Source organism: Thalassophryne amazonica, chromosome 4 (assembly GCF_902500255.1).
Source record: "Thalassophryne amazonica chromosome 4, fThaAma1.1, whole genome shotgun sequence".
Taxonomy (NCBI): Eukaryota; Metazoa; Chordata; class Actinopteri; order Batrachoidiformes; family Batrachoididae; genus Thalassophryne; species Thalassophryne amazonica.
In genome coordinates, this window is record NC_047106.1 from 87,378,264 (window position 1) to 87,403,878 (window position 25,615).

Below are 25,615 nucleotides of genomic sequence, written 5' to 3' on the forward strand. Positions count from 1 at the left end.
TTACTGTGGATGGCATTACCCTGACCTCTAGTAATACTGTGAGAAATCTTGGAGTCATTTTTGATCAGGATATGTCATTCAAAGCGCATATTAAACAAATATGTAGGACTGCTTTTTTGCATTTACGCAATATCTCTAAAATCAGAAAGGTCTTGTCTCAGAGTGATGCTGAAAAACTAATTCATGCATTTATTTCCTCTAGGCTGGACTATTGTAATTCATTATTATCAGGTTGTCCTAAAAGTTCCCTAAAAAGCCTTCAGTTAATTCAAAATGCTGCAGCTAGAGTGCTGACGGGGACTAGAAGGAGAGAGCATATCTCACCCATATTGGCCTCTCTTCATTGGCTTCCTGTTAATTCTAGAATAGAATTTAAAATTCTTCTTCTTACTTATAAGGTTTTGAATAATCAGGTCCCATCTTATCTTAGGGACCTCGTAGTACCATATCACCCCAATAGAGCGCTTCGCTCTCAGACTGCAGGCTTACTTGTAGTTCCTAGGGTTTGTAAGAGTAGAATGGGAGGCAGAGCCTTCAGCTTTCAGGCTCCTCTCCTGTGGAACCAGCTCCCAATTCAGATCAGGGAGACAGACACCCTCTCTACTTTTAAGATTAGGCTTAAAACTTTCCTTTTTGCTAAAGCTTATAGTTAGGGCTGGATCAGGTGACCCTGAACCATCCCTTAGTTATGCTGCTATAGACGTAGACTGCTGGGGGGTTCCCATGATGCACTGTTTCTTTCTCTTTTTGCTCTGTATGCACCACTCTGCATTTAATCATTAGTGATTGATCTCTGCTCCCCTCCACAGCATGTCTTTTTCCTGGTTCTCTCCCTCAGCCCCAACCAGTCCCAGCAGAAGACTGCTCCTCCCTGAGCCTGGTTCTGCTGGAGGTTTCTTCCTGTTAAAAGGGAGTTTTTCCTTCCCACTGTAGCCAAGTGCTTGCTCACAGGGGGTCGTTTTGACCGTTGGGGTTTTACATCATTATTGTATGGCCTTGCCTTACAATATAAAGCGCCTTGGGGCAACTGTTTGTTGTGATTTGGCGCTATATAAAAAAAAAATTGAATTGAATTGAATTGAATTGAACTCCTTACACTCAGTGGTCTATAGTCTGTACACAGTTAGGAGGAGAACCTCCACCTCCGAATCACACACTCGTGCAGCTCCTGGTGTGACCACTTATCTGTAGCGCGGTTGTCGTCGTCACGCTCCACGCCACTTCCCAGATAAGGGCGAACACCACAGGATACCGGCTGCAACAAAAGTTCAGGTTATTACTCAACGTATGAGTCAGCAGAGAAATTACCTTACGGTAGTCGATTTCTCGGCGAGGAGGTGGAGTTCCGATCCGGCTTTTAAGATGGTGATGCTGATGATGAACGAGTGACAGCTGGTGCAGGGGATGAATGACAGCTGTCACTTCTTCAGGGTCCGGCGCCCTCTCGTGCTTGGAGCCCGCACTCCAAGCAGGGCGCCCTCTGGTGGTGGTGGGCCAGCAGTACCTCCTCTTCAGCGGCCCACATAACAGTTACAGGAGATTTTGTAATGAAAGACATGCGGAGGATTTCGCGCATCGGCACGAAGCAGCTCAGGACGCGCAGCAAAAAAAAAAAACACCGTGTTGGAAACCATTCAGAAGATTCAGACGGCTTTCGATGGCTTTCAGTCGAGTGAGTATCCGCGAAATTGTGTAACAGCTGGACATGCCCCAACATGTCCTGTGAGACTTCCAAGACGGAGGTGTTTTTTTGCTGTCGTAGTCTCCCTGCTTTTCTCCCTTTATGTAGCACCCCTTGGGCACATATTGCAGCGTTCTGGGATTACCTTTCAATGCTATGCTGATGATACTCAGTTATACATGCCGATAACTGCTGGTAATCTCAACCACATAAAATCCTGAGAAGACTGCCTTGCATCAGTGAAAAGCTGGATGTCTAGTAACTTCCTACTGTTAAACTCTGACAAGAATGAAATGAGGAGCAGCTGGCCAGCCGCTGTGTGATTCTTCCATATCAGCACCACCTGCCTTGACATGTCTCAAGATTACATATGATATCCCATATATAGCCTGGTACATGTAGTCCAGGTTCTCCTGACTGTGGATGTACTGTGATGCATCGTAGGCTGGGGGCTATCACTGCTGTACCAGTAATGACACGTGTGCACGTTCATGTTCTGATGGTCGTAGTAGTACAGTGATGTGACAGTCAGTGAGCCCTGGTTTACATGTCAGTCATAGATTGGATGTCATATGACATCCAGCAGAGACACACAGCAGGTCTCCAAAAGCAGTGGTGGACATAGTTCCGCTAATCCGCTAACCATCGAAGATAATGTTTTCATTATCGGATTAGCTTTTCAGATAACTCTGAAAATCATCATCGGACCAATTATCTTCCGATAAATTTTGGTCCGATAATTTTTAAATCGCTAACATTTTTGCAGGTGACGTAAATAAAGCTTTAACAGATAAAAACCTTTGTTAAATCTAATAAAGATTTTAGCGCTTACCTGTTTTGTAGCAGATAAACAGCTCTGTTCTGTGAAGAAGAGAAGAGAGCTGGTTTAGGGAGAAACTGCTCTATCCTCTGCAGTCAGCGATGGACTGGTCACAAGATCGTTGCTCCTGACACCATACTAATTACCCGGCAATATCACCCAAGTCATCCAGAGGCATACAGTTTTAACTTATGGTTAAAATTTTAACCAAACTAATTTCGGACATGTTATTTAAATTAACGTCACTTCTGAAGTTTTATAACGTGAAAATATCAGCTACATGTTTTAGTTTTAAAGTACTGCAGTAATTTTGAAGGTTTATTGTGGACATGGTCTGCTGCCCAGTGCATTATGGGTACAGTCACGACAGGAGAAATGCATTTGAGACGCTCTGATCAGGCTCCACACGGACAACAGCATTAAACTCTTTGTATATTGTGCCTAAAACTCTTATGAATGTTCTCTGTGTTTATAGACATTGTTACTTGTTATTGTGTTTGTTTAAATGTCAGAAGAAGCAGCTCAGGTTGCTTTTCCAATATTTCCCTGTTTGCTCTACGGTCTCTACTACTTGCTCTACTACTCTACTGGTCAGTAGTGTTCATGGCAGTATTCGCCCCCTTATTTGAGATATCCCATAAATTAGATTTCCTGAGAGTTGTTGCAGCCTCTTACTGCAGCTAAAGAAACAAAAGTATACATTTTGGTTGTATAATGTTCATTTACAATTGTCATTGTGGATTTTGTTGTTTAAAACAAAAAACAAAACAAAAAAACTGGTCCACAAAGGATTAGGGTAAGGGGCTGAGTGTCTGGGCACCAGTACATGGCAGTGTTCTATGCATTTTGACCCCGGTTACATCAGACGGTTTTCAAATCACAACTTGACTTAGTTGGCTTTTGCAAATGGCTTATTATTTTTTTTTTCTTTACATATAAATAAAATGGCATATTTTACAAAAGCACATTAAATACCAACACACACGTCACGTCACATTAACGTGTTGGTTTTTACGCAGAATGAATGAGCCAACCAATCAGCGTTAGTGGAGGCTGATTTACCCATAATCCCTTTCGCATCTGTCTGTGTTTGTTACAAAACCTCAGAATTAGTGCATTATTTAAAATTAAAAGATATGTGTTATATTTCAACTTTGTACAAATGACAGAATAGACATTAATGGAGTTATTTTATCCATATTAATTTTATTTATAAATCACAAACCATAAGTCAGCACTGCTTTATTTTCCAAAACCTCCACCTCACGGTGACACTGCTATTGAGTAGACAGTTAAGCTTCGCTGCTCCTCTCTACTGTTTCACTGCTGCACGTTATGTAGTTAACAGGAGCTTCCAGCAGTGGGCAGGGCGCTCAAAGACTGAAGTGCTGACTCATTGTTTGGGTCTGTGGCCGTGTTTGATGCTACCAGAAGCGATCGTAGTGTCAAAACTCAAAATCAGCTAGTTAGTAGTTGTAAGTGTACAGGAGACAATACTGAAAGTTATCGGTTAGCTGTAACAAAAGCACATTCTGATAAATGTTTGGGGTGGTTTATTGGTTTAGCTTTATAAAAGATAACTTTTCTGTTAGCTGATTATCCGTTATTGAAACTAACTTTTTGGTTAGCTGTACCCACCACTGTCCAAAAGATAGACACCAGCGCTTGCCCTGCCATCTGCCCTCCACCCAGACTTCGGGTGGCGTTTGAACCACAGTCGTACGGCATTCGAGGTTATTCAGAATATTCTTACTGCAATCTAACAACATTCTTGGTATTCATACTGCGTTCCAAATACATTTGGGCTGCAGTCAAGAGCTGAAATGCGCAGAATGGGCATGAATCAGTTGGTGCCGGTCGGAGTGCAGTCTGGGTATTTCAACGACTGTCCTTCTCAATTCTTATTCCCTCCCAGATGTGGTACAAATTCTCGTTTTTTTATTCTGTCTGATTCGGCTTGACTTGTGCACATTTGTACTAAGTGTGATGAGGCTTTTAGTTGGATATCATTTTTGTACAACCGCTTTGTGTGTTTACATGTATATTATAACAGTGGACACTCACACTGATATCAGCCTTAAACATTTCAAACTAAAGACAAAATATTTCTTTTTTAATACACACTAAACCTGAATCTGGTGACAGCAGAGAGGATGCTATAGAAAAACTGTTGTTGATGGCAAAGAAGCTTATCCTAGCCAGAGTACGAACAGCTCACCTACTGATGATGTTACAGCTTCACCCTGACAAGCACAGGAAGACAGAACCTGACCAGTCTGTCAAAGAGGAAATACTCCTGCTTGCAATTGCAATATATGTATATAACAAGAAGAAATAAACTGACAAACTGTCCATCTTTTACATGAGGCAAAAAAAAACCCAGAAAGAAAGACAAGTCAAACTGGCAATATCCCCACCCCACCCTGATCCCCCATGAAGCTGTCATCACAGAGAAACAGTAGTCCGTTTATGATTTTTTTTTTTTTGCTTCTTAAATAGATGGTTTAATCCTGACAACACATACCGTTAGCAGCCAGGAAGAGACAGCCTTTATGGGAATAAAAATTACATTGAGATTCCATCAGACTAAAACTGAAAGAAGCCTCATAACTGCAGAGAGAATAAAATTAAACAATATATAGCAACTAGAGCATCAAGTAAAGGTTTTATGACTTTGTGTCCTTATAATAATGTATGCCAACAGCAACTCAGTGGGCAAAATAGCTTTGTTTGGTCTCACGTGTAGAACTAGCTCATCAATACACATGACTGGTACAAGTTAATTCAAGATAACCTTCAGACAATTGTTATTTCACATAAGATAAAATTCTGACTTTGATTTATAACCAGACATGATGATCTTTCCTTTTACTTTCTGTACTACCAGATCTGGGACTGGATCCAGTTATTAGCAGGTATGTTTCAGACCTGTGCACTTCAAACTGGGTTTCTAGTGGTCCTAGAAACCAAACATATCAGTTCCAAGACCAGAACTGTAAAACTGAAAGTCACACCAAGACAACTGTTGCCAGACATGAGGCCTATTCTCCATACATGTATTACTGTTTTAGCATGATCCTGGATTCCTTGGTTCTTCAAAATACTTGCTAGACGGGTTGTCACAGCGATATATTTGTTCAGGCAAACTTACTCATAAGTAGGTTTATTCATTGTAAATAAGATTAGACAAAGTTCTTTCAGCTTTGACCTTTATTATTCAGGGATCACCAAAGCACATCAGATTTGGATCTGCATGTTGATTTGGAACAGCTTTTACGTCGGATATCTTTCCTCTCATCGAGAATGGGGCAGGGATGGTCTTGAACAAGGAACCTTCTGTTTTGGAAGCAAATGCACATTGACCCATTCTAGGAGGCTCCTGCTATGATTAGTGCATTGATAACAAGGACATTCTAATATTGTTCACCTGTCATATAGGTGCGTCATGATAACTACGGTTTTGATTTATTGCACGATATAGGAACAAAACCTCAATCATTTTTGGCAATTTTGATATTTGTCTATTGTGTTTACATGCATATTTATTTACATTTGGATGTCACTTAAATTTTCGTGACAATGCCAGAATAGGCAGCAGAGTTTTCATGGCCAATTTAAAACTTGTGTGCTTGTGTTGCGTCTGCTACATTGTTCTGCATTAGACTTTCACCGTGACCACCTGGGTACACAAACAAAAACAAAGGGTAAATAGACTCAAGTTAGACGGGTTCTAACTTACAGAGTCTGTCCCCATAGCATGCCACCATTTTTTGACTGATTACTAAGCCTTAGTCTGTCTCCCTGAGTAGTGGTTCATAAAAGCGGGCCCTGGAGACCAAGGATTTGAACTGGAAAGGGCAAGTAGTGGACTGCAGCTATCTGGTAATCCGGATATGGCTCTACTTCATAAAGCGTGAGCAGGTATCAAAACTTGTGTCAGGAATACAGGAACATAAAATTCTACCATACTCAAGTGTAAACTGTTCAAAATATAGATTACAAGAGCCATACCACAAGGCTTTTCAGCGGGTGGTAAAAGCAGCCCAAACCATCAATGGAACAACTTTATCAAATGGGGTCATCAGGAAGTAATGCAACATTACCCAGATCAGCAGTCCACTACAAGCACAATATATTCACACTCTACCACCAGCAAGATGGTACATGGGTATAAAGCAAGGTCTACAAGACTGAAATACTACTTCTACCTACAGTCCATCAGACTTGTAAATGACAAACTCAAAATAAATATCCTCAATAATTTGTTTAAAAAAAATTAAATTCATCTATAGAACCAGTGCAAACTACCACACCAAACAAAATCAGTGGGAGAAGTTGTGTTTGTTGATGACATTTCTGGATAATTGTTTGGTCAAGAGAAACATGTTTTACAACATAATCAGACATACGTCACTGATAGCCCAGGTCAAAAAAAAAAAAAAAAAAAAAAAAAAAAAAAAAAAAAAATCGACCCCACCCTGGAATAAATGTAGGAAATAACCTTTGAACAACTGCAAATAGTCACTGTGTTTCTGTTAAAGGTGTTAATATCTGGAATAACTGTCCTGACAATATTAAAGTACTTGGTACTTTAGTAGGCTTTAAAAGACATTATAAGAATAATAAAATTGCTTGTTATAGTTTGAAGACTTAGGTTTATTGATTTTGCTATTGCTTTCGAGATTGTGTGGTGTGTGTGCCATTGTTTGTCTGGTTGGGTTTTGCAAACTGGGAGTTCATTGACTAATTTTGTATGCTTTTATTGGTATTTGTGTAGATACAGTGAGGAAAATAAGTATTTGAACACCCTGCGATTTTGCAAGTTCTCCCACTTAGAAATCATGGAGGGGTCTGAAATTTTCATCTTAGGTGCATGTCCACTGTGAGAGACAATCTTAAAAAAAAAAATCCAGAAATCACAATGTATGATTTTTTTTTACTAATCTGTTTGTATGTTACTGCTGCAAATAGGTATTTCAACATCTGTGAAAATCAATGTTAATATTTGGTACAGTAGCCTTTGTTTGCAATTACAGAGGTCAAACATTTCCTGTAGTTTTTCACCAGGTTTGCACACACTGCAGCAGGGATTTTGGTCCACTCCTCCACACAGATCTTCTCTAGATCAGCCAGGTTACTGGACTGTCGCTGAGAAACATGGAGTTTGAGCTCCCTCCAAAGATTTTCTATTGAGTTTAGGTCTGGAGACCGGCTAGGCCACTCCAGAACATTGATATGCTTCTTACGGAGCCACTCCTTGGTTATCCTGGCTGTGTAGTTCGGGTCATTGTCATGTTGGAAGAACCATCCACAACCCATCTTCAATGCTCTAACTGAGGGAAGGAGGTTGTTCCCCAAAATCTCACAATACATGGCCCCGGTCATCGTTTCATTAATACAGTGCAGTCGTCCTGTCCCATGCGCAGAAAACAGCCCAAAAGCATGATGCTTCCACCCCCATGCTTCACAGTAGGGACAGTGTTTTCGGGATGGTACTCGGCATTCTTCTTCCTCCAAACACGGCGAGTGGAATTAAGACCAAAAAGTTCTATTTTGGTCTCATTTGACCACATAACTTTCTACCATGACTCCTCTGGATCATCCAAATGGTCATGGGCAAACTTAAGATGGGCCTGGACGTGTGTTTATTTAAGCAAGGGAACCTTCCGTGCCATGCAGGATTTTAACCCATGACGTCTTAGTGTATTACCCACGGTAGCCTTGGAAACAGTGGTGCCAGGTCTCTTCAGGTCATTGACCAGCTCCTCCCGTGCAGTTGTGGGCTGATTCCTCACCTTTCTCAGGATCATTGATACGCCACAAAGTGGGATCTTGCATGGAGCCCCAGTTCAAGGGAGATTGACAGTCATGTGTAGCTTCCTCCATTTTCTAATAATTGCTCCAACAGTTGATCTTTTTTCACCAAGCTGCTTGGCAATTGCCCCGTCACCCTTTCCAACCTTGTAGAGGTCTACAATTTTGTCTCTGGTGTCTTTAGACAGCTCTTTGGTCTTAGCCATGTTAGTAGTTGGAGTCTTACTGATTGTGTGGGGTGGAGAGGTGTCTTTATGCAGTTAACGACCTCAAAAAGGTGCTTCTAATTTGGAATAATAAGTGGAGTGGAGGTGGACTTACAGGTCTTTGAGGACCAGAATTTCTGCTGATTGGCAGGTGTTGAAATACTTATTTGCAGCAGTAACACGCAAATAAATTATAAAAAATTTAAAAAAAAAAAATTATACATTGTGATTTCCGGATTTTTTTTTTTTTTTTTTGGATTACATCTCTCACAGTGGACATGAACCTAAGATGAAAATTTCAGACCCCTCCATGATTTCTAAGTGGGAGAACTTGCAAAATCGCAGGGTGTTCAACTACTTATTTTCCTCACTGTATACATATATAGAAGCGTCCCAGCGTGTACTTCAATGGAATGTAGCCGATAGTGTTAAGAATGGAGGAACAATTAATTCCAAATTTGACATAAGTATGATGTTGTGTTATGATGACTCATTAAGTGAAAACTGTTCATTTTGATGGAGTCACAGTAAAAGCTGCGGCTCCAAGAAGGTTTCTGTGCACCTGCACAGATATGAGTCATAAACGCAGCCTGTCAATAACCATCTCTGCTCCAGGTTCAGCTTTGTCCATGATTAATTATGAGTGTTGTTATCAATAAAATCTAAAAAAAATATATGTATCTGCTGCCGGGGGGAAAATGAGCATCTTGTCAGCTGCGCACACACACACACACACAGCGAGCTTCGCAGCACACATACGCAGCTCCAAATTTACACTCAAAGTAAAAAAATAAAAAATAAAAAATAAAAAATAAAATTTGTCACAAAACACAGAAGGGGTGACTTCCAAATGTAAACTACACACAATCAAAGAAGCGTACGTGTGAAATCGTTGGCTGCAGCTCTGCCTCTCAATCGTGGCACTTAAAATAATGTCCATGAACTCCTGGAAATAATGTACTCTGACTTTTTCCAATGTAACAAATCCATCTCTGTGTCCAAGCAGTCTGTTAAAAACATTGTCAGATGTCCCCATGTCCATGTACACAGCTTCAATAACAAAGAGCATGTCACGACACTTAAGAGTTTCGGGGTGAAGCGTGTCGTCTCCTCTCTGTAAATCTGAGCAATCACTTTCAAACAGCAGCTCAGAAGCTTTGGTTTTGGATGGAGCAGGCTCGTTTCCCTCTGTGTGTCAGTCATTCAGATGTTTGTTTTGCTAATAAGGACGGCACACACTGAAAAATGCCATGTGAAACGTTTTCCAGAAATGCACCTTCCAGCGCTCAGAGTGAGAGGAATAAAATACATCAGCGATCACTAATTATTAGCTATGTGTGCAGAGACACAATTGTTAGTACTTATGTTGTCTTACTAACTGGGATGTTAAAAAAAAATGAGACATGTCCTTTAAGGACCTGTAGCCTACACTTTGGCCTACTGTATTAGAAATTATTAATCTGTCAGTAACCTCAGGATCTGTTCCAAAACACTTTAAAATCTGCAATGAAGAACTCTAAACTTGACCCTAGTCTAAGGAAAAATTATAAGCCAATATCAAACCTATCATTTTGTTCTAAAATCCTTGTAAAAGTAGTTTCACAGCAGCTCATGGACCACCTTACTGGGAATAACCTCTGAGCCACTGCAGTAAGAATGCACCATTCCATGGAGACAACTCTTACTCAAGTAGTAAATGGTCTCCTGCTTGCAATGGATTCAGACACCACTACGGTTCTGTTAGTATTGCAGTTGTTACAGTGGATCATCGTATTCTACTTGAGAGGCTGGAGAATCATTTTGGGATTGCTGGCAATGTCCTTGGATGGTTGACATCCTCCCTAACCAGTCGCTCTCCCTGTATATTACTTCTAAACTTGTTGCCGTGAAACATGGGGTTCCACAGGGGTCCGTCTTAGGCCTCCTGCTTTTTTCCCTTTATATAGCACCCCTTAGGCACATACTGCAGCATTATGGAATTTCATTTTTACTGCTATGCTGATGATACTCAGGTGTATATGCTGATAACTGCTGGTAATCTCAGACACATCAAGACTTTAGAGGATTCCCTTGCATCAAGTGAAAATAATTTCTTAAATTCAGACAAGACCAAAATAATGATCAGTTTGAACAGCTAATACTTAACCTAGGCTCATGTGTCATGCATCACACTGAAAGTGAGGAAACTTGGGGTTGTTTTTGATCCCACGGTGTCCTTTGACCTACACATCAGCGTAATCACAAGGACTGCTTTCTTCCACCTTTAGTCACATAGCGTAGATTCGTCCCATCCTGCCTCTCTGATAGAGAGGCAGACCCATGCATTGGTCTCTTCTAGACTGGACTACTGCAATATTCTATTTTCTGGTTTACCACAGTCCAGCATTAGGGGTCTCCAACTGGTTCAATATGCTGCTCCCAGAGCTTTGACAAAAAGCAGGAAGTTCTAACACATTTCATCGATTTTGGCCTCCCTTCACTGGCTTCCTCTCTGTGAGGTCTGACTTTAAAGTTCTGTTCCTAACCTATAAAATTATTCACAGACTAGCACCTCCCTACTTAGCTGACCTAATTACACCCTACGTACTGGCCCATGCTCTGCGCTCTACTACTTTGTGTCTATAGGGTGAATATAAAGTCTGCTATGCTGATGATACACAAACCCACAACCGCTTCCTCTCCAACCCTTTATGGTCACACTCTTGCGAGGCTTTCTTACAGACACCTCAAAATAAAATGTAGATGTCAGGCAACAGAATGCATTTCAAAGGGTATATGCTTAGGTGTTTCCAAAGTCTTGGAAACAACATAATGCATTCTGGGTCAATTTTGTTTATATGGAATAGATACAATTGGAACTATCAGCAACTGGAAACCAGAGTGTGCAAAGCTTAAAATTTCCACACTTTTAATGCATTTCAGACAAGTTTAACCCCATCCCTAAAACATTTATGAGAAAGTAGTTTCTAAGACAGTCTTAGAGCCTAATTCTGAATCGATAAATCCCACAATGTACAGCATCACTCCCTGGTGGCCAATCTCAGGAGTGCAATAGGTTGTGAGTTCCAATTACAACCCCTGGCAAAAATTATGTAATCACCAGCCTCGGAGGATGTTCATTCAGTTGTTTCATTTTGTAGAAAAAAAAAGCAGATCACAGACATGACACAAAACTAAAGTCATTTCATATGGCAAATTTCTGGCTTTAAGAAACACTATAAGAAATCAGGAAAAATAATTGTGGCAGTCAGTAACGGTTACTTTTTTAGACCAAGCAGAGGGAAAAAAAATATGGAATCACTCAATTCTGAGGAATAAATTATGGAATCACCCTGTAAATTTTTATCCCCAAAACTAACACCTGCATCAAATCAGATCTGCTCGTTAGTCTGCATCTAAAAAGGAGTGATCACACCTTGGAGAGCTGTTGCACGAAGTGGACTGACATGAGTCATGGCTCCAACACGAGAGATGTCAATTGAAACAAAGGAGAGAATATGCAAACTCTTAAAAGAGGGTAAATCATCATGCAATGTTGCAAACGATGTTGGTTGTTCACAATCAGCTGTGTCTAAACTCTGGACCAAATACAAACAACATGGGAAGGTTGTTAAAGGCAAACATACTGGTAGACCAAGGAAGACATCAAAGCGTCAAGACAGAAAACTTAAAGCAATATGTCTCAAAAATCGAAAATGCACAACAAAACAAATGAGGAACAAATGGGAGGAAACTGGAGTCAACGTCTGTGACCAAACTGTAAGAAACCACCTAAAGGAAATGGGATTTACATACAGAAAAGCTAAACGAAAGCCATCATTAACACCTAAACAGAAAAAAAACAAGGTTACAATGGGCTAAGGAAAAGCAATCGTGGACTGTGGATGACTGGATGAAAGTCATATTCAGTGATGAATCTCGAATCTGCATTGGGCAAGGTGATGATGCTGGAACTTTTGTTTGGTGCCGTTCCAATGAGATTTATAAAGATGACTGCCTGAAGAGAACATGTAAATTTCCACAGTCATTGATGATATGGGGCTGCATGTCAGGTAAAGGCACTGGGGAGATGGCTGTCATTACATCATCAATAAATGCACAAGTTTACGTTGATATTTTGGACACTTTTCTTATCCCATCAATTGAAAGGATGTTTGGGGAAGATGAAATCATTTTTCAAGATGATAATGCATCTTGCCATAGAGCAAAAACTGTGAAAACATTCCTTGCAAAAAAGACACATAGGGTCAATGTCATGGCCTGCAAATAGTCCGGATCTTAATCCAATTGAAAATCTTTGGTGGAAGTTGAAGAAAATGGTCCATGACAAGGCTCCAACCTGCAAAGCTGATCTGGCAACAGCAATCAGAGAAAGTCAGAGCCAGATTGATGAAGAGTACTGTTTGTCACTCATTACGTCCATGCCTCAGAGACTGCAAGCTGTTATAAAAGCCAGAGGTGGTGCAACAAAATACTAGTGATGTGTTGGAGCGTTCTTTTGTTTTTCATGATTCCATAATTTTTTCCTCAGAATTGAGTGATTCCATATTTTTTCCCTCTGCTTGGTCTAAAAAAGTAACCGTTACTGACTGCCACAATTTTTTTTCCTGATTTCTTAGTGTTTCTTAAAGCCAGAAAGTTGCCATTTGAAATGACTTTAGTTTTGTGTCATGTCTGTGATCTGCTTTTTTTCTACAAAATTAAACAACTGAATGAACATCCTCCGAGGCCGGTGATTCCAGAATTTTTGCCAGGGGTTGTATAAATTACAATCAGCATTTTTTTATATGAAATAATGTAAAAAATTACTTCAAAAAACACAAAACATACATACACACACACTTGCTACTGTGCCAACTATTTTTTTTTTTTTTTTTTTTTTTGAGAAAAACATAGCCTGTTAGTATTAGAGTGTATAGTAGATTTTTAATTCTCAGTAAGGCTGCCTCTTTGACGCTTATGGATTATTAACTTCCTAACCTTGTGAAAATCAAAAGTCGTGCAGATCACTCATAGCCTTGATTTGCGAACACTGTTTCGATATGACTAGAACTAGGGGGAGACCAAAAATCTGTTTTGTGGAGTAAGTGAACTGGGACATTCAATTATTTTAATTTTATTTGTTTTTGTGCTTTCCTGACTCCGCCATTTCTGGAAGGGTACGTGCTGCATGCTCCGGTGTCTGACCAGTAGGGCTGAAACGATTAGTCGAGTAACTTGAATAATTCAACTACAAAAAATGCTCGAGGCAAATTCAAATTCTGTGCCTCAAAGCTCCATTAAACGTTGCAGTACATATGCCAGGCCTGTGTGTGGTGCTGTAATGCCCCAGAAAAAAACAGAAGACTAGAGAATGCACATAAGCCCTGTAAGAGCTTATCTGTAGCACCAAAAGCTACAGCTTTCCAACACAACACAAGAGTAAAATAAAGCCTTTTAAGAGAAACAGGGGCCACGCTGATCATCTGAAACAGACGTACTGCGCATTTAAAGTGAAACTGACTCAAAATATGACTAAATGAAGTACTTTTATTTATTTTCAGAAATGCTCTCCGTTCTCAAAATGGTATATGAAAAGCAAACGACATTCTCCTTTGCAGACATACAGCGGGATGCACTGCTGCCTCGTCAGGGCTCGTAACATCAGATCTTAAAGTTCAGAGTTCGTTGTATGCTCCCCCCCCCACCAAAAAAAATTGCCAGTACTCACAAACGCACTTAAACATCCCTTGACAGAGGGAGGGAGAGAGAGCGCTTCATGTACTGTTTTGAGAATGGAGCGCATTTCCAAAAATAAATAAAAGTATTTAATTTAGTCATTTGGAGTCAGTTTGTGTAAATTGTTGGAGTCAATTTGGGTAAATTGTCGCACCCCTCCCAGAACCCAGTTTTCACACGCTGCATTCACAATCATGTGCGGCTTTGCTCAGTGGTGGGCACAGCTAACCAAAAAGTTAGCTGCGACAACAGTTCATCCACTAACTGAAAAGTTACCATTTATAAACAGTAAAAAGCCAATCTGATAACTTTCAGTATTCATTTCAGTACACTACAACAACAAGCCAGCACTTCTGTGTCAGATTAGCTTTCTGTCAGCCAAAGAGACCTGGTGACCAAGGAAAAAGAGGAAGAGGAGGGATAATAAAGACAATTTCTCTTTACAACATACAAACTCACCAGCATATCATGCAAGTCATCAACAGGCATACACTTTTACCTTATGGTTAAAATTTTAACCAAATTATTTCCAGACAAGTCATTTAAATTAACATCACGTATGGCTTTTATAAAGTGAAAATATCAGGTATATGTTTTAGTTTTAAAGTAATGCACTAATTTTGAAAGTTTTAGTGTTTGGACAAACACACATGCTGCAGTGCATTATGGGTAAAGTTTCACAACAGGAGAAATGCATTGAGATGCTCTGATCAGGATGCACTTGGACAACACCATTAAACTCTTTGTATATTGTGCCTAAAACACTTGTGATTATATTCTCTGGGTTTATAGACGTTGTTATTGTGTTTGTTTTATGTAAACATGCCAGAAACTGCGTTAGCCCTTGAACTCAGACACAAATTGGATAACATCTCAGAGCAAATGCACACCTTGCAAAGGAAGATGTCGGAGACCAGGGAATACTCATACATTGGATCTGGTTGTTCATGTGAGCTGCAAAGGTGTTTTCACTGCTCAACCATAAACATGGTAGGCTTATCAGCCTCTGAAGGACAAAATGCCCTGTTTTCCTCTAGAAGAATTTCTATTGCCTTGGTAAACCATTCGGCTGCCTTCTTTCTTATCTTCTGCAACTCCAGCACACAGACAGAAACTGACATAAACTTAACTCATTTGCCACTCACACATGGACAGAGACTGATATGCATGCTCCCACGTCGCCACTCCCTCCTGTCCCCATCCCCCACCCACCAAGTTTCTATAATGAGTTGGAGTGGCGTGTAAGTCTAGAATGTTTTTAGAACCTTAGACCTAAACAGTTTTTTGAAGAACTCAACCATTTTATTTCCTGTTATGTAATTTTTCATGTTAATTTACTGTCTTAAGGTATTTATAAATATTTTTAGTTCTTGTTATCATATATACACTATTATTATTATTATTATCGTCATCATTATCAGTATTATTACTTCTCTTTTGACAGTTGATTTTTTTAAATGAACCACAATGTGGTTTCACTTTCTTGTGTCATCCATGTATTTTTAAAGTATTTACAATTACATTATTATGTAGTCACACTGAACTTACTAAATAAAATCACGCATGCACGCTTTTAATATACTTATGTTTTACTGCCCCCTATTGGAATGGCATGTTAGTCTATAATGTAATTAGCAATGTTACCTAATATCCATAGTTTCTCCAAAAATATTAGTCATATCAACATTCTGTTTTCACAGGTTTCATCCTTGACCCAAGATACATAAGTGTACCAAATGGCAAATGTCAGGCAAATGTCCTCAGTTTCTCTGTGATTTAAGTTTTATACATACATACATACATACACACACACACACACACACACAGAGAGAGCTTTTTGTCTTTTCCACATTCTGCCACAAGCAGGTGCTTCTATTTTTAGACATGCACAAACAGAGACGATGGTGGAAGACATCGAAGGCAGTACACCTTTCACTCATGGTAATGGAAACATGACACTTAACTAAACTGACTAAACCAATTGAACTACAAACCCCAATAAATCAATTAACACTAAACTAATTAAACTACAAAAACCCAATCAATCAATAACACTAACAACACAGTTGAACTAACACAAACCACAAGTTAAAACCCCAAACTCCCATGGTGCATTGCAGCACAACATCCATTGTTTAGCTAAAATTGCTCATTTCTCCAAAAATATTTGTTCTATCAACTTGTTCAGTGTTCAGCCTTGATCCAAAATACATAAGCATGCCAAATGGCCGTACACAGAGGTGTCTTACCTTATATATATATATATATATATATATATATATATATATATATATATATATATATATATATTATACAAATAATGGATGGTAAGGAGTCCAACATAGAGAAATATTGGCTGAAGAAAAGTTATATTGGAGGAGGCCATCCATTATTTGTGTGTATATATACACACACACACAGTGTAAATTACATCCCCAAGAATCTCACACTGCACTCCTTGATAATAAAATGTGCTGAAACACAAAGAGTCCACGCCAGTTTCGGTCTGAGGGTTATTTGACACAGCAGGCTTGAATAACACAAAAACATGCGTGTGAATGGGAAAAGGTCCAGAACACGAGAGCGTCGCGGTTATAAACGGACTAATTCCGGAGCGTGACTCACCTGGTGATGATTAACTTCACCTGTGGCTACTTTGAGAAAATGACAACACGAACAGACAAAAACACTTCAGCTCATTCAGGTAAACTCCTCTTGTAAAAGGCTGCAAAGTCGTCGGGGAAAAGGTTTAAGGTTCACTCTCCAAGAGACACAAATAAACAGCCGCTGACACGCAGCGAGTAACCTGAAGCCGATCGAGCTGCTGCAGGTAGACTGTAGCCACGCCCCCTCCCGGCTCACGCACCTGCAGTCGTTCTGCTTCAGCTGCGTCCCGCTCCGGTGGAAATCTCCTCCTATACGCCCTACTTCACCTCCTGAAACACATTCATCTGTCTAACCTGTGTCCTTTATCAACCAGTGTGCTTTACTGTCCATTACTTTACTGATTCTTGCCATTTCCGGGCCGTTTAAACCTCCGGTGAATAAAGTGAAACATGAACAAAAATTGGAGGAGGTCTGAATGTGCTTCAGCCAAGATTGCCTAGTTTTTATAGACTATAATAAACGCATAAAAAGTCTATTTAACAGTTACGTAAAAACAAAAATGACCGGGAATTCATTTCACTGGAAAACAGTTGATGCACATCATGAACACAGTTTTACTGTCGCACAACAATGCCGTTTCATTAGGGGAGACAAGGGATAGTTTCAACACTTTCCATTTTTTTAACTCCTGATTCAGGTGTAATTGATATATTTCAAATTATTTGCTACATTCAGCTAATATTCTTTACAGTGCAGAGGTTATTTAACATCTCTGCAGCATTTACAAATAAGTAGAAATGCATAAAGTACTCCAAGATTCCTCATTTTAAATCACTGGAAATTGATGATGCTGATGTACTTCAGGTTCAGGATGTCAGCGTTTTATGCAGTATAATATTTGAAATTATGCACATTTATTTCAGTGTATGCAATGGTGTTTTCTATCAAATTATACCAAAACTTTGAAATCAAATTTCAAATAACATAACTAATAGAAACAAATTCACACTTTTCTAAAACCACAGTTTGTTTATTGTTTATATCATTCTTAATTTGGGGTATGGACTGAATTAGAATGTTAATAGTGATACCCCATAATTTTCTTTGGTGTTGGGACAACTAATGAAACCCAATAGTCGACTAGTCAGAGACATTAGTCATCATCATCATCTAGTTAACGCCTAATCTTGACAATAAAGTAAAATTAATCAGGTCATACCAAAACAGTGAAACATCAAATTTATCTGATTAAAAACAACCTATAGAACTTGAAAACATGGCAGTGCCCAAGTGAGTTACAAAGGAATAATGTTTGAGGTACCACATGCACGATTCAAAACTGTTCAGTGAGCACAGTGCTGGCAGCTGGCCTACATTGTGCAAATCAGCAGTGACTAACTCCACAAACTCCTATGAAATGTTTAGGCCTTTTCTTCCTGTAGTTAACTGGCAGATTACAATTGACATTTTCTGCATATAACCCACCTACTGATTTCTTTTTCTACACCCGCATATTCCAGTTAAAAGTATAGTCCATCACAGGACCACATCGTAGACAAACAAACATATTCCCACCTGCAGTCAGTTTAGTTGAATGGGAGAGTGTGTCCAAACTTTTGGTTGGTCCAATATGCACTGCCAGAGAACCAAACAGATGCAATAAATCCATGTGTGACCCATAAAGTGTGCACGCATGATGCATTTGCATAATCCACTATTCATACATTATTGCAAATTAATGCACGATACATTTGCATAAACACACCATGCCTGCATTTATGCAAATGCATGGTGCATGCATGCATGGTTCATTTGCATAAAGGCATGCACGGTGCATTGTCTAAAGGATGGTTTATTGTCTAATGGATGTCATTGCATGAAGCGCTGACATCCTGAATGTATGGTACATTGTCTAATTTATGTATTTGCATAAATGTAAATGAGCATGTGAACATTCAGATGCAGATTGGTGCACTGACGTTTTCTCTATGCAATTATTTAAATGAGGCCTGGCATTGTAGGACAGTTACTTAATTGCCATATTTCAAAAGCGGTTACCAGAAAATTGCACAGGATGCTCATTCAGAGGCTATTTACAGGAGACAATCACACCAAGACAATGCAGTGCAGGTTTGCCTCTGACCAGTAAAGTAAGAATATAGCACCAAACAATAGCTTGAACCAGTGCCTGCTATTACATTCATTTCCATCATTGTTTAGCCATTTTCACAGTTAAAACATTCTTATTCTGTAGAATTTTACAGACATTTGGAATCGGTCATGGAAACCAGATACAGCAGATCTTCACATCATTACATTGAAAAGTGCAGCTACGGGACTGTATGGTGCTGTCTCTGCCCTATAAACTGTCTCTACATAATAACAACAACAACAATAATAACTCAGATATGCATGTTCTGACTGTGCAAGGAAAATGTACTGCTTATAGGAAACCTGCACAGAGACTGTCAAATCCATGCAGAGAGTCAGTGGACTTTGGGAACTGTGGAGGCAACAGTGTTAATAAACTCTGTTCCTCTGCATCAGCTTGAAGAAACTATCAATCTGCTTTTGTAACCACATATTATCAGTCTGGAGGTGAAATTCATTTACTATTATTTTACCAACTGTGCGTCCTCCAACATGAAGCTTGCACTGAAATGAGACTAGTCCAGGCTGCAAACGCAAACATGTTTGTAACAAACATGGAGTTACAATATGAGAAGGGTTTTTTATTTAGTCTCAGTATGATAATTCTCCTCCAACTGAATTACAACACAAGCATTAGCCTTCAGTGATCACCTGTGCTCCAAAAAGCACAGAACAGCTCACCTTCAGAATTCACCTAATTTGAACTGTCAACTCTGTGTGGCTCCACCCTGCATTGGACCTTCACAACATTCTACAAGAAGAATCCATGAACCAGCAAATCACCCACCCAGCTCTGGGTGAAGGTCTTCACTGGATGACTTCATGATCTGAATAGTAAGGTCATCTACCAAACAGGCACCTTAGAGTCAGGTGTAGGTTATCTCAAAATGTTCTGTGCCTACATCAAGTAATATACTGCAGTCTCTATGAGCCAAAACGGGATTTTGCACTCACTGACCCGTGACCTTATTACTATGCAAATCAGGTCACTGTTGTTATGGTGATCGTGTGTGCCAAGTTTGGTTTGTGTTGTCTAAGAGCCTTGGAGATACAGTGGCAAATGTTCAGACAGATGTATGGTGCTCTCAACTTTACCCCGGACTGATACTGTGTTCAGGCGGGTGGAGGATTATAATAATAATGAAGACACATGTAAAAGATGTTTTACATGACAATGCAAACATGCCTTTCAAAGGTGCACACATTTTGAAGGCTTAAGAACAGAAACTTCATGAGCCTGTAAAAATATTTAGAAAAAGTTAAACTGCAGATTTCTTCAAGAAATAAAATGTATAGGCACATTTGGTTACTAAGCTCTCCAAATTAATGTACTGAGTAGACTGTGGAATGAGCTGTGACAGATTTTTACAAGTAGCTTAGATCCCGTTCAGACTGGAATTGGCAATCTAGTATCAGCGAGATTCAGGCATATGACCAATATTTGTCAGGTGGTGCAACCAATTTAAACAAAAAAATTACATGTTAAAGTGACTAAATGGTTTTTTTAATGTGATGAATGTAGTTATTATACTAAATATCTGGATTTGCGTATTTGTATTTTTATTTTTCTGTCTTTAAAGGCAAAATTGAATGTTAACTTGGCTCAAAACCTGACATACAGAATGCTAAAATCGTAAATTATTGGAAAAAAGAACACAATGATAAAATAATAACCTGTTACCTTGTGTAGACATGCTAAGGAATAGTTGCAAAAGATTTAATCTTAAAATAAAGATTAGGAATGTATACAGATTTTTATAAATATTTGGATGTGCCACCTGACATTTTTTTGTCATGCAGTTCAAAATGAGTTAAAACAGTTAAAAATGTTATTCAATAAATGAGATTTGTTAAAACATATTTTTCTGGACTCAAAAATATGTTTTACATCTATATTGAAAATACTTTATAAAAATACCTTTTTTGAAGCCTAATTTGTCAATGACCCATATTCATATATTCAGAATATGTTTTTTCTGAACCTGAAGGGCGCAAATTGGGTTGAAACCACATTATTTTCTATGGATTTTAGTGGGATTCACAGACACCTGAACACAAATGTGGCTAGAATCTGGCTAGCTCAGGGATTAAGACCTTAAACTTCCTCACAATGTCCGTGAGCCCACAGTGTTCTCTCCGACGACATTCAGCGCAACTGCAGTGGCGAGGATAGAGTGAGGATGAAAATAGCTTATGATTGTCACAAAAGATGACTGATGGGTTCATTGAGATTTGCGTTAAAGTATTGGCATATTTGCTAGTCACCGGTTCTTCTATATTTGATGCTATAATTATCCTACCATATGAGTTGCAAAAATAGCTTGGTCGCTTGAGGGTTAAAATGAAAATTTCTGATGAACCTGAACTCTTTTATGGATTAAGTAAGCACCACTTAAAAGTATAATTTCACTTTACTTGTTTCTATTGTGACAATTAGTGCATCTGAAATCGGTAACAGCAATATAGCGTGTGGTGAAGGACGGGCTGACTAGAAAAGCATCAAACTGATTTATGTGCTGAGGAGACTATTACTGTACACATGCAGTCTTTTGCTGCCAGAATCTTGGGTTATGTATTTTATTTTGCATTATGCATATTTTACATGGCATTAGCACTTTTATTTTGAAAATTCCCAGGTAGGAACTATTGCTTGTTTTGTTGGTTCTGCTAGTGCACCTAATTGAGATGCACATTCCTGGTGAAAAGTAAGCCTGGCAAGTCACAGCAAGAAAGGCCAATTTTATTGAAAATAAGCATGGAAAGTGCATAAATATACAACCCCTGGCAAAAATTATGGAATCACCGGCCTCGGAGGATGTTCATTCAGTTGTTTAATTTTGTAGAAAAAAAGCAGATCACAGACATGACACAAAACTAAAGTCATTTCAAATAGCAACTTTCTGGCTTTAAGAAACACTATAAGAAATCAGGAAAAAAAAATTGTGGCAGTCAGTAACAGTTACTTTTTTAGACCAAGCAGAGGGAAAAAAATATGGAATCACTCAATTCTGAGGAAAAAATTATGGAATCATGAAAAACAAAAGAACGCTCCAACACATCACTAGTATTTTGTTGCACCACCTCTGGCTTTTATAACAGCTTGCAGTCTCTGAGGCACGGACTTAATGAGTGACAAACAGTACTCTTCATCAATCTGGCTCCAACTTTCTCTGACTGCTGTTGCCAGATCAGCTTTGCAGGTTGGAGCCTTGTCATGGACCATTTTCTTCAACTTCCACCAAAGATTTTCAATTGGATTAAGATCCGGACTATTTGCAGGCCATGACATTGACCCTATGTGTCTTTTTGCAAGGAATGTTTTCACAGTTTTTGCTCTATGGCAAGATGCATTATCATCTTGAAAAATGATTTCATCATCCCCAAACATCCTTCCAATTGATGGGATAAGAAAAGTGTCCAAAATATCAACGTAAACTTGTGCATTTATTGATGATGTAATGACAGCCATCTCCCCAGTGCCTTTACCTGACATGCAGCCCCATATCATCAGTGACTGTGGAAATTTACATGTTCTCTTCAGGCAGTCATCTTTATAAATCTCATTGGAACGGCACCAAACAAAAGTTCCAGCATCATCACCTTGCCCAATGCAGATTCGAGATTCATCACTGAATATGACTTTCATCCAGTCATCCACAGTCCACGACTGCTTTTCCTTAGCCCATTGTAACCTTGTTTTTTTCTGTTTAGGGGTTAATGATGGCTTTTGTTTAGCTTTTCTGTATGTAAATTTTCAATTTTTGAGACATATTGCTTTAAGTTTTCTGTCTTGACGCTTTGATGTCTTCCTTGGTCTACCAGTATGTTTGCCTTTAACAACCTTCCCATGTTGTTTGTATTTGGTCCAGAGTTTAGACACAACTGACTGTGAACAACCAACATCTTTTGCAACATTGCGTGATGATTTACCCTCTTTTAAGAGTTTGATAATGCTCTCCTTTGTTTCAATTGACATCTCTCATGTTGGAGCCATGATTCATGTCAGTCCACTTGGTGCAACAGCTCTCCAAGGTGTGATCACTCCTTTTTAGATGCAGACTAACGAGCAGATATGATTTGATGCAGGTGTTAGTTTTGGGGATGAAAATTTACAGAGTGATTCCATAATTTATTCCTCAGAATTGAGTGAGTCCATATTTTTTTCCCTCTGCTTGGTCTAAAAAAGTAACCGTTACTGACTGCCACAATTTTTTTCCTGATTTCTTATAGTGTTTCTTAAAGCCAGATAGTTGCCATTTGAAATGACTTTAGTTTTGTGTCATGTCTGTGATCTTCTTTTTTTCTACAAAATTAAACAACTGAATGAACATCCTCTGAGGCCGGTGATTCCATAATTTTTGCCAGGGGTGTATATGCAAGACCTTATTTCTGCCTCAGGGATTGAGTCAGTCAATGAGTTAGAGGGTGGAGTTGTATTGTGGTCAAGGTAGTATCAAGTACAGCACTGTAAGGCACGAATAAAATTTCGTGCCATCTGTGAAAGAATTCTTTTTTGACATTAAGAAGAGGCAGAAGTGATACAATCACAATTTATACTAAATATAATAAAGAAAGATAATACAGGAAGGATGAATTTAGGAAGACTGGATTTCAGGAAGTTTGCATTAGAATTTTAATGAATCTGCCAAATGGTTTGAGCAGTGCAGGATGGCAGTGGCACTTGAATAGTGTCAGCTAATTTTGTTAAATTTAAAAAAGAGCAAAGTTCTTGGGGTTTTTATGTCTCAGGTGAGTCTGCAGGATTAGTGTGTGTGTGTGTGTGTGTGTGTGTGTGTGTGTGTGTGTGTGTGTGTGTGTGTGTGTGTGTGTGTGTGTGTGTGTGTGTGTGTGTGTGTGTGTGTGTGTGTGTGTGTGTGTGTTTATGGTTGAACAACATGCAAACCCCACTTAAACGCAACAACAAGAGAACTGTGCTTATCAAAGCGTAGGGAAGCTGATTTTTAATTTTTAATTCCAGTTTTAATTGCATTGTGTTCTAATCTCTCCAATGTGGTTATTTTCCTCTGGCAGTGGCTGGCTTTGGAAAATTGATGAAGGAAACATCTTTCATGTAAATGCTCTCTGAACAGTGACAGTCACTATTATGTAGATAACAATTTTTGTGCTCCTATCTGTGTAATATGATGCTCTTTTGTGGAAAAATCCAAAGTCGGGGCACAGTCATGAGCACCTCCAGTTTGAATCCTGCCTGTGTCTTTAAATACTTAAAATAACAAAACAAAAGACCGGGAAGAAAAAGGGTGCATACATATTAAACTTAAAAAGAGGAGTGTCAAAAATGTATAATACTTCTCTATATTTTTTTAAAGCCATTTGAAATACCTTACATCTTTGTTCTTGCATGAGCCCACAGAGTGTGACATCATGAACTAAAAACAGAACATCCGCGGTGCATCATTACAAATTGGAATCAATGTAATTTTGGACCTGTTGCTGCGTTTTTAGCTCTCTGCTGCTTGGTAATGAATGGCTGCTTCTTGTTAATGAGTCACATTATGCATCCGCATCTGGTTCTGTTCCAGTCGACTGCATTAGAAACAGGTTGTATTTATTCTCTTGATATTTTGGACGGATTTCATTAACCTTGGTTATTTGGGACCTGGTCCCATTTTTAGAAAGAAATGTATGCACTGCCTGGTTCAGACAGGCATTCTACAGGTCACTTTAACTCTGTTCCAAACATGATTTGTGCGATTTGATCATCAAGCCTTACAACACACAGTGAGAAGTCAAACCACGTTTACTTAACTGTTGCGTAGTTTGTGGAAGAAAAGACAACATGTTCAGTTATTAAAGCCCCAGTCATGCAGCGGCGGCACTAAAGGCCCAGTCACACAGCACACGACGATCGCTGAACAAAGGAAAAAAGTCACAAAGCCACAGATTGTCAAGAAAAAGTGAGCGAATGATCCTGCACTTCTTCCATCACCGGAAAGCCTGCAAGTGCAAAGCGCATAAAAGACCGAAATGAAACCGAAACTAACAAAAGAAAAACGAAGCGAATGGCATCCTTGACATTCGCATCTGCGGGATCTGGTTGTCCTGACAACAGGTCTGTCTTCACTACAACAACATATGCACGCACATGCACGTTGCAGCCACAGACAGTGTGCGTAAATAGTTAAAGTAGCTGATGAAACGTTCTTGCCGCTATTGTTTCTGTATGAAAACGTTGCTTTTCATCCTACACATGGACGTGTCACGTTCAGCTCGTCCGATCTTTAGTTATTGATCGGTTCAGATATTGTCAATGTTTTTGCAAGACGTCGGACTTGGGAGGTCGGACGAAGTTGGACGACAATCAAACGGAATGCTGACGGTACGGGAACTACGCAAATGATAATGAAACGTCAAGACAGAAAACAAAATGGAATATGGATGAATTGATGTTGTCGTCAAGATCCATTCACATTTTTCAACAGTTTGAAAATTCTGACAAAGCGCCAGCTACAGAAACGAAGCTGGACGATGGTTAAGCGATGTCTCCGAAAGTCAACGTGAGTCCAGATTTCTTGTTTTGTTTTAGCTTCGGTGTCCTTTGTTACTGCCGTGTGACCAGGGATTAATGAAGGACACCGTATTCTGCCCAATAACCTC

At 39.3% G+C, this 25,615-nt stretch overlaps 1 protein-coding gene across 1 annotated transcript in view; it reads right to left on the reverse strand.

Annotated features, from left to right (window-relative positions):
• si:ch211-137a8.2 (uncharacterized protein LOC777613 homolog) overlaps window positions 1-17,123 on the reverse strand; it is a 207,136-nt gene extending 190,013 nt beyond the window's left edge. The window contains exon 1 of the mRNA XM_034168786.1: window positions 16,865-17,123. The gene's annotated coding sequence lies outside the window, so the exon portion shown is untranslated. The remainder of the gene's footprint in view (window positions 1-16,864) is intronic.
• Window positions 17,124-25,615: the final 8,492 nt, after the last annotated feature.